At 45.2% G+C, this 10,038-nt stretch overlaps 1 pseudogene; it reads left to right on the plus strand.

Moving 5' to 3' along the window:
- The first annotated feature begins 3,243 nt into the window (after nucleotides 1–3,243).
- Nucleotides 3,244–10,038, plus strand: part of LOC115071633 — a 95,460-nt pseudogene continuing 88,665 nt past the window's right edge.

Consider the following 10,038-nt stretch of genomic DNA (forward strand, 5'->3'; position numbering starts at 1 on the left):
CTACTAACACTTAGATGTTTGCACATGCATCTCTAATCTCTATGTATCTGACTATTACTAGTCACAATTGGTTACTTTCTGAGATCCTTGGCACCTAAGCATGGATATAAAATCATCAGATAGATTTCAGTGGAAATGTGTTTCACCTCTACTAATTAACATGAAGCAAATTTTATGCTTTTTCCTCAAATATAACTCATTTTTTTAATTTGTTGGTTTTTTGTATGTGTGCTGTGGAGGGACAGGCCAAGGCAGTGCTTCCTGTTTTGAGTCTGAGGACCTAACCTAAGTTCTGCCAGGAGGCCTGGAGATCGCTGACTCACCCGAAGAACCAACGAGAGAGAAACATCTCAGACTAGGAGACCAATGGGAGGACAGGGAGGGGTACAAAGATTGTTCCCTTGTATGCAATAAGTGAGAGCTCTGCTTGCAACACACTGAGTCTCCCGGAGTCTGTGTCATTGACTCCGCACCTGCTCATCCCCTGCCCGGATGGTGGGAGAGAGGACCCGCCTCACAGCAACAAATGGCGCCCCACAAGGCTACATGGACCCCACCTAGTCCTGGGCCTTTTTATCCTAATTTCCTTTTTCTTTGCGGCATTTTTCTTTCTCTTTGTTTTCCCTTGTTGCTGCCCGGATTGCCTCACCAACTGATCCCACCGTCCTCACCATTCGGCTGTCCGTCAGTCCCCTCCGGCTGTGTTCTTCGGTGAGTAGGCCCCTTTCTGTCATCTGTCCTTTGCCTTCGGTCTGGTGAGTGATCGAGGCCAGTCTCCTCTCCTCTTTTTCCCATGTTTGTCTGTCCATAGGGCACATATTCCAATGACTTGGTTTGCTCGGAGTCTCCACATAAGGATTGACCATCCAGGAGACGGAACCACGGACACCCTCCCGACAGGGTGTCCCACGACCGGAGACACCGTGTGGGCATAGGCCATGGCCTAACAAACCACAGAAGTCCCCCACAAAGCACTGTCACCTGGTTCCAAAACTCCGCTCTTTCCTCCCTGTCTCTTTTGCTTTCGCTTTCTGTTAGTTGTCAATCTGGTAATGCAACCACCAGTTAAGAGCCCTTAGGGCGGTGGCCGGTCTCTTAAAATTGCAGGCAGGTTCTCCGTGATTCAGGACTGAGAAATCCCCTCCCTGCCTTTTGGCGGACAGGAACGTTTCCTTTCCCAACACGGCTTCTTTTCTTAGCCTCTCCTGTCTGATCTGTCCACATCACAGTAATGGGAAAGTTCCTGTCCCATTGCATGGAGCCCCAGATATCTGCCTTAAAATCGCTGTTGACCTCCCATGGGATTAGAGTAAAAACAAATGACCTAGAGGACTTTTGGGCTGAGGCCTCAATCCTCGCCCCATGCATCTCCCCTGAGAACATGTGGGATCCTGATATGTGGATGAGAGTCCTCTTCCTTTCAAGAAAACGGGAGGTACAGGAGGGCAGATTCCCATCCACCCCCCCAGCTCCCTTTATACCCATATTGCTCGGCATCCTTAGCAGCATCAAATCCAGTTCCGTGAAGGATATTCTTAATTCCTTTAATAAACACTGCCAAGAGCAAAGAACGCACACTCTCTCCATCCAATCCTCCCCGACAATCCTGGAAGACCTGGACACCCCTGAAACAGACTCAGACCCTACCAGCATTCCAGTAAAACCCCCCAGACAGACACCTGATCCTACAGCCCCCCCTGGCAGAGACACCCCCCATATACCCTTGGGGCGAAATTAGGCAAGCTGCACCACCACCTACAAACCCTCCTGCATCTGAACCACTTCGGGATATATCTCTTTTCCCTCTCCTTCCTCCGGCTTGCACACCCACTCTCCCTGGACCCGCTCCCCCAACTAGCTATACCTTCACTGTCAATTTAGGTCTGGATGGGGCACAGAGGCCTTGGATTCCCACCCCATAGAGTTACTCCTCAGATATTAGAGATGTCATACCCTGGAGACTCTGCCAGGCTGTCTCTTGGCCTTACCATATCTTGGAACAGAACAAAATCTGATACTGGAATAAACTGCCTTGGGGCAATAGTATCATCCAGTCATCAGAGTATGCCCACAGAGATCCAAAACAAATGCTCAGGCCCATGTTGGGAGACTGGCCACTGTGCTTGCTGCCCTTCAGCCTGCACGAATATTAAGCCTTTATTGTTTATAGCAGGCGGCCAAGTCTTCAATGGCACATTTTATGCTAATAACTCATGGAAACAGTCTCTCAATATCACACACAAAAGAATGCTTACATTTCCCCCTACGGCAACCTGCGTTAGACCTCTCTTCTTCCTCCTGACAAATTCGGCAGACTCAGTTGCACAAGTGAGGAGGGTTGCAAGCTCTCCTCCTGCTGGAGCAAAAATCAATCGTACAGAGCAGTGGTAATGCGCCTCCCCAGCCTATTATGGGTACCAGTCACTAATGCCTCTCATTTCCACACAGTATAGATAGTACAACAGACTAGATTTAAAAGAGATTTTGGCATATCAGCCACCACTGAGATCGCAGTAGCCACCTCCGTGGTGGTGGGGGCGACCACAGCAGTCGCGATTACTCAAACTGCTCAAACCGCCACTGCCTTAAATAATACAGTTGTTCATTCTGCTAAGGTTCTGCACACACAGACCCTTATAAATGAACATTTTTATACTGCTATCCAAAATCTTCAACAACAAATAGACCTCCTTGTGGAGGAAATAGAGATTCTCAAAAGCATAGGGAGTCACCAATGTGACCTGCGATACTCCCAGATATGCCTTACCCCATATAAGATTAAAAATATTACCAAGGCCAGACAAGAGCTAGCAAATATCCTAAAGGATACCTGGTCACAGAGATTTCTTAATCTGACATTACAAATGACCCAGGAAATAACTGCCTTAAATTATACACAAATAGCTCCACTAAACCTTGACACCATGTTCCTTGCACAAATTTGGGAAAATCTAAAAAGACTCTTCGACCCTTCATGGTTGGTCACCTGGCTCCTCCTAGGTGGAATTGCCATTGTACTAACCCTCTTGTTTAAGTGTCTTCTTCAGCACATGCACAGACAGAGAAATGCTAACAAAATAACCGCCCAGGTCCTCATGGCGCTTCAGATCCAGAGACAAGACCCCAGCCGTAAGTCATCAAGACCTGGCTCGCAAAAATTCATGAGGCCTAAGATGTTCCCCACAGTCATTGACCAACACCCTGACGGCAGTTAAAAGTCACAATACAGTACTCGCTGTGCCAATGACGGGTAAGTTCCTCCCACAACAGGTACTCCTAAGACAAGACATGCTAATGGTCATAGTATGTACCTATGACGGGCAAGGCTTGCTTGTGAGGAGGACCACCTAAGACAGGCCTTCGAGGCGATCGTAAATAACAGAGGACAGTTAGTCACTGCCCCATTCCAAGCCGTTGCTTGATAAAACAAAAGGGTGGATTATGGAGGGACAGGCCAAGGCAGCACTTCCCGTTTTGAGTCTGACGACCTAACCTAAGTTCTTCCAGGGGACCTGGAGATCCCTGACGTGCCTGAAGAACCAATGAGAGAGAAACATCTCAGACTCGGGGACCAATGGGAGGACAGGGAGGGGTATAAAGGTTGCTCCCTTGTATGCAATAAACAAGAGCTCTGCTTGCAACAGTGAGTCTCCCAGAGTCTGTAGCATCTGTGTCATTGACTCCACACCTACTCATCCCCTGCCCCTGAGGTGGGAGAGAGGACAGACCTAACAGCAACAGTGTGCTTCATACAGAACATCCCAAACAATCTTTCTCATCTGTACACCCACATCCCAAATGGCACTCTCCCATACTCTCCCCACCTCCCCGCCACTGGAGCCCATATACTCTGTCATCCCTGTTACTGTCCACTGTGTTGTCAGTGTCCCCAGCTGTTCCCCAGTGCTTGTCTATCTGCTGAATCTAGTCAGCCTGTCTAGAGTTCCTTCTTTTAGGAAGATCAGCTCTTCCTCACCTAGCAGCAATCAGTTGCCAATATTCCTTTAGATAAGATTTGGGTCTGATGTTCATTTTCCCAATTCTATGCTGGGTTATTGTCTGGGAGTCTCTTGGGCCACCCTGGCCAACAACTCCAAAGAAGGTATCTCCTCTCTGGCATTGTTTCTTCTTATGCAGCCTTTAGCTATACACATGGACTCTTAAAGAATTATAGTGACCCCTGTAATCTTTGGTTATACTTTCCTTTGGGGTATTTAAGACCATACAGTTGGTCCAGATAATGCAATTTATTTTTACTCTTAAGGCTATTTGAGGATCTGTTCCTCAGGGGTCATATGGGCTTGGGAGGAGCCGTTGGCTCCTTTAGAGAAAGAATCTGATATGTACAGGGATTCCCCAGTCCCTGACAGTTGCACTCAGAATTGTGGTCCACCTCCAGCTGTCATCAGAGCCCCTATCTGTACTCTGACAGTGCCAAGGCCTTATTTGGGGTCTGATGCTTTATAACCAGTGTCTACAAAAGGGGAGCTTTTGTCCATGATGCCCACCTGGTCATTGCCTGGCCACATTGCCTTCCCCAGTGGCCAGTCCTCATGCTTTGGCTGAGCTTGAATAGCAAGCACTTTAAATTGTTTATTCATTGGGGCAGGTCTGTGTATGCTAAGCTCTCACCAGAGATGAGGAGAAATTAGATGAATGAGGTGGTGAGAACAAAAAACTTCCTGGAAGCATGAGTAAGTCTGGAGACATGGCACTGGAAATAAGCCTAGTTTTATGAAATGATCTCAAAAACACCCTCACCCTTCACCAGTGATACTGTATGATCAAGGCTAAATAAGAATGGAAATAAAACAGAATCACATATCATCTGAATGACTTTTTGACTCTGCTTTATCATGGTCAAGAGAAAAAAGTTTCAAGAGAAGAAACATGACTTTTCCTTTCTAACCAAACCCAACCAGCAAAACTTCTAAGAAGAACTTGATGCTTTAAGACTGGAGATATATAGGCCAAATAAAGCACCATCCAAATGAAACAAGATTTTCTTTGTAAAGCAGATTACAGCACTGACAGGACAAAATCATAGGAAAGAGAAAAGTGCCACATGTGTGTGGGCACGTGCATGTGTGTGTGTTTATGCATGTGTGTGTGTGTGTGTGTGTGTGTGTGTGTGTGTCTGAGTATTCACGTGGCGGTGCTTACACACATCTTGAGAGCAGAAGACTACCTCATGTCATTCCTCGGCACCATCTACTTTTCTCTTGGGACAAGGTCTCTCACTAGCATGTGGCTTGTCAAGTAGGCTAGGCTAGCTCGCTATAGAGCACCAGTGTTCCTCCTGTCTTCATCTCCCCACAGACATGCACTACCATGCCTGGCCTTTTTTAAAAACATCGGATCTAAGGATCAAACTCAGGTGCTTGTGCTAACAAGGCAAACATTTTACCAACTGAGCCAGCACCCCAGCTGTTTTCTCTCAACTTTATTTCCCTGTGTTTGAATAGTTAATAAGATATCTGAAAGTGGAAACATGAAAGAAACAGCCACCTCCATTGCTCTTTCATGATGTCACACTCATCTGGACACCCACTTTAAAAATATTTAAAATATTTTATTTATTTTTATTTTACGTGTATGAGTGTTATGCCTGCATGTAGGTGAGTGCACTTGTGTCATGCAATGCCCATGGAAGACAGAAGAGGCTGTTGCTTCCCCTGGAACTGGAGTTACAGACAGTTGTTAGCTGCCATGTGGGTGCTGGGAATCGAACCTGGGTCTTCTGCAATAACAGCCAGTGTTCTTAACCACTGAGCCATCTCTCCAGCTCCCTGAACACCCACTTTAAAGGGGGAGGAGTGTGAAAGAAGCAGGTGGAAATTCACATTTCTGACAGGTTTACAGGTTGTTGATGCTGCTGCTCCAAGGTACACATTTAAGAAATGCCAGCACAAACAAAGAATCCTGAGAGAAATCCGCTCTAAAAACTGTCTCCTTTCTCTTCTTGCTCGAGAGAGCTGTGCAGGCCTCCATCTGCACCATTAGCAGCCATCTCTCTAAAACTAAGAATATTCCTTATCGCCAAAATGTGATTCTTCCCAATCAACCAAGATAAGTCAGGAACAAAACATTCTTTCCACTTGATAACTTCAATACACTAGGCATGTCATAAGATAAAATTGCCAACATGAAAGAAGACAAAAACACCTTCATTTCATTCAATTGCCTTGCCTCATATAACCCTGACTTGAATTAGAATAGGCGTAAGAATTGGTTTCACACATAATTTATACCATTAAGATTATCATAGCATGTTTATTTAATACAAACCTTATTTGGTTGACTTTTTTTTTATGTGCCACATAGGTGTATTATACCTTCATGTGTGTAAGTGCTCCCTTGTCATGCAGTGCCCACTGAGGTCAAAGAGGGCATCAAATTCCTGTAACTGGACTTAAAGATTGCTTGCTGTTTGCTTCCATGTAGGTCCTGGGATTCAAACCTGGGAGTTATGCAGGAGCAGCCAGTGCTCTTAACTGCTGAGCCATCTCTCCAGCCCCACAATACAGAACTCTTACATTCATTTAAAATTTAAAAATTTTTAAAAAGCCTCCCTTAGAGTAGTTGGTGAGAGTGGTCCAGGAGATTCCCAAATTAACACAGGCTGTTGCCTGGTTATCTCCCAGAACTAGTAGATAAGCCCCTGTTGCTGGAGACAAGATATACTTCAGATACAGGACTTGGAGCAATGGAGCCAGAACTGGCCTGGAAGCCTTCTACCCAAAGTTTAGCTCTCATAATGCTAGATGATGATATGCAAACTGCCAAGGGAGAAAAACCAATCAATGGTTTGATCCTGCCCTAAGGTTTAATAACCACAACAACTGGTGTGGCAAACTCCTTCTATTGGTGCAGTAGTGGCACTGTTATCTGGGGGAGCAATCAACAGCTATGTAATTGGATTTAAAGTCCTCTCAGTAGGAGTGAACTCATGAGTGGCACTGTAAACACAGCCAAATAAATATGAGAAGAGAGGACATAGATCCCAGAGAAAACCTTATCTTTTTCATATCTCTAGACAAATGAAATCTCTTACCACATGCTAACTATGAATCCTTATATTTACAGACAAGCATACCATACCCCACTCATTAAAGAAAACTTCTTTTTACAACAGATGGAGGCTAGTGCAGAGCTGGTCAGACACGGAGAATATATGACTGAGAGACGCCCAGTACTAGGTGACAGATCTACAGCTGGCTATACCTAAAGCTCATGGAACAAGGGGTAGAGAGAAAACTAATGCATCTCTCAACTCTCACCAGTGATGCTTGCTTATACAACAGCATGCAATGAACACAGAAGGCCACAACTGACCAAATTTTAAAGCACAAGAGACCGCAGAGTGTGTCCCCGGGTAAGACTTCTATACTGAACCTCACCCACTTATGATTCAGGGACCATTGTGGAAGACGGGTTGGAAAGATTGTAAGAGCCGGGGTTGGTGCATGAACACAGGGAAGCAGAGGCTTTCAGGCCACTGGAGGCCTGCACATGTGAACTTGTAGCAATGGTGGCATCAAGCACAAGACCTATGCCATCTCAATTAAATAAGGGCCTAAAGGAGAGGAGAGAAATGCGTGACTAGCCAGCCCTAGATTGAGAACTATTGGAGACTGATTGATGCTGGATGAGGGAGAGTATGCCTTATAAATGATCTCTAGATGGACTGACTAGACTCCAGTGGATGAATTTACACTGAAGGACATCTGGGTACAAATGCTTAATTGCATAGGACTTAACATGTATGGTGGGATACCTGAGGCCTTGTGGGGCAATGGTGGGTCATGGGTGGGGGTCTAGATTTGATTAAGAACTCGTATGGAATTACAAATGCTCAATTAAAAATCATTTAAAAATGTTAAAAGCATGAGCAACAGTGGAAAATACCATATGACCTATCACATGGTATTGTCTTTAGAACCCTGCACATTGAGGAGTGAGATGTGTTCCTCTGAAATCCTTCATAAATTTTAGGACAAAATATTGTTAAAATAAGTTTTTTCAGCGGGGTGGAGAGGTGGACCAATAGTTAAGAGCACTGACTTCTCTTCTACAGGACCTGGGTTCAGTTCCCAGAACTCACATGGCAGCTAACAACTTTCTGTAACTCCTGGTCCAGGGGATCTGATGCCATTTTCTGGCCTCCATGGGCACTGAACCCATGTCCCCATGTGGTACACTGTTTTTGCATACTTACATGCAGGCAAAATTAAATGAAATAAGTTATTATAAAATGAAATAATTTAAAATTTACAAATTAAAATTTGAGCCAGGTGTGGTGGTGCACATTTTTAATCTGAGCACTTGGGTGGTAGGGGCAGGCAGATCTCTGAGATGGAGGCCAGCCTGGTCTACACAGTGAGTTACAGGTCAGCTTGGGCTACAAGGACTCTTTGTCTAAAAACACCAAGAGAATTTAAATTCTGCCCACCCCCACCTCCCTTTGCTTCCCTGAGCTGCACAGCGCAGGCATTCTGGTGCTAGCATCTTTCCTGGGTAAGTCCAGTGGCGACCACCATGCCCTGACTCCCCCAGCTCCATTCACCCTCCCAGCTCCCAGACCCCATCTCTCCTCCTGGCCTGGGTACTGGCACACTTCTTGTCTTGGCACCCCAGACAGTGGGGATGACCTCTCAGCCCAGAGTCCCCACTGATCCTTTGCATCCTGACCAACCTAGTTCCTACCTGGTCCCCAGGAGCCCTCTGGGCCTGGTCCCACCACAACCTAATTTGCTTCCCTAGGTGGATCAGTCACCAGCTTCCTGGTGCTAGCATGTTTCCTGGGTGGGTCCAATGGTCATCCATGGAGCCTTGACTCCCCCACCCTCATTCACCCTCCCAGCTCCACGAACCCATCTCTCCTCCTAGCCTGGTACTGGCCTATTTTTTGTGTTGGCACCCCAGATCCCTGGACTGACCTCTTGGCCCAGAATCCCTACTGCTTCCTGATCTTTTGAATGCAGAGGAACCCAGCTGCTCCCAATAGTACCCAGGAGCCCAGGGGGCCTCTTCCCATCCCCATCTCTCTTTCCATCCCTGGGTGGCACAGCCACCAGCTTCCTAAGACCAACATTGTTCCTGGGTCCTGCTCCCAGACCAGACCAGCCCCCAAATTCCTGAGGGCAGCAACTTCCCTGGAAGGATCCAGACCTTAGGAGAAAGCCTGAGGGCATCTGATCCTTATCTGACTTGAGCCTCTGTGGGAACTCCTGAAGATGAAAGCAGTTTGGCCACTTTAATATAAAATCAAAATAGACGACCTGAAGCCTATACCAACCAGCTTTTCATGCTAAACAAGTAAACCACAAAGACATATAAAGTTTATAAAAAGAAACAGACCTAAACTCAACAAAGGAAGACTTGAGTTTCACATAAGAATCAGAAACTACAAAAGAAATCTACGGGTCAAAGACACAGCATAAAAAAAATAACATGAAAAACCCAAATAATATATACCCCCACAAAGTACCAACAACCTGTAAAGGAGTATAGTGAGAACCCCGTAGAGATAACACAGGACATTGAATTCAAAAGAACAAGTATAAGCATGATAAAATAATTCAGTGAATTTAAAGAATACACAAAGAAATCAAAGAACTGAAAGATGATAAGGAAAAACTTCCTAATAAATTCAGAAGAGTAAGAAATATTGAAGAATACTCAGGCTGAAATGAAGAAAGAAATGAAACAGTAAGCCAATTAGAAATGACAGGAGAAAGCCTCATCAATAGGATGAATGAAATGGAAAACAGAATATCAAGCCTGGAAGATAAAGTGGATGAATTAGACCACTCAAGCAAAGATTATGAAAAATTTAAGAGAACAGAAAAATGGAATATGCAGGACTTGTGTGACACCATAAAAAGACCAAATTTATGAATCATAGGCATACAGGAAGGAAAAGAATACCAAGATAATGGCATGGACCAGATTTTCAACAGAATCATGGAAGAAAATTTCCCAAAATTAAAGAAAGACATGCCCATACAAATACAAGAAGCATATAGAACACCAAAC

This window comes from Nannospalax galili, unplaced genomic scaffold, assembly GCF_000622305.1.
Source record: "Nannospalax galili isolate Female #2095 unplaced genomic scaffold, S.galili_v1.0 scaffold59, whole genome shotgun sequence".
NCBI classification, from domain to species: Eukaryota; Metazoa; Chordata; class Mammalia; order Rodentia; family Spalacidae; genus Nannospalax; species Nannospalax galili.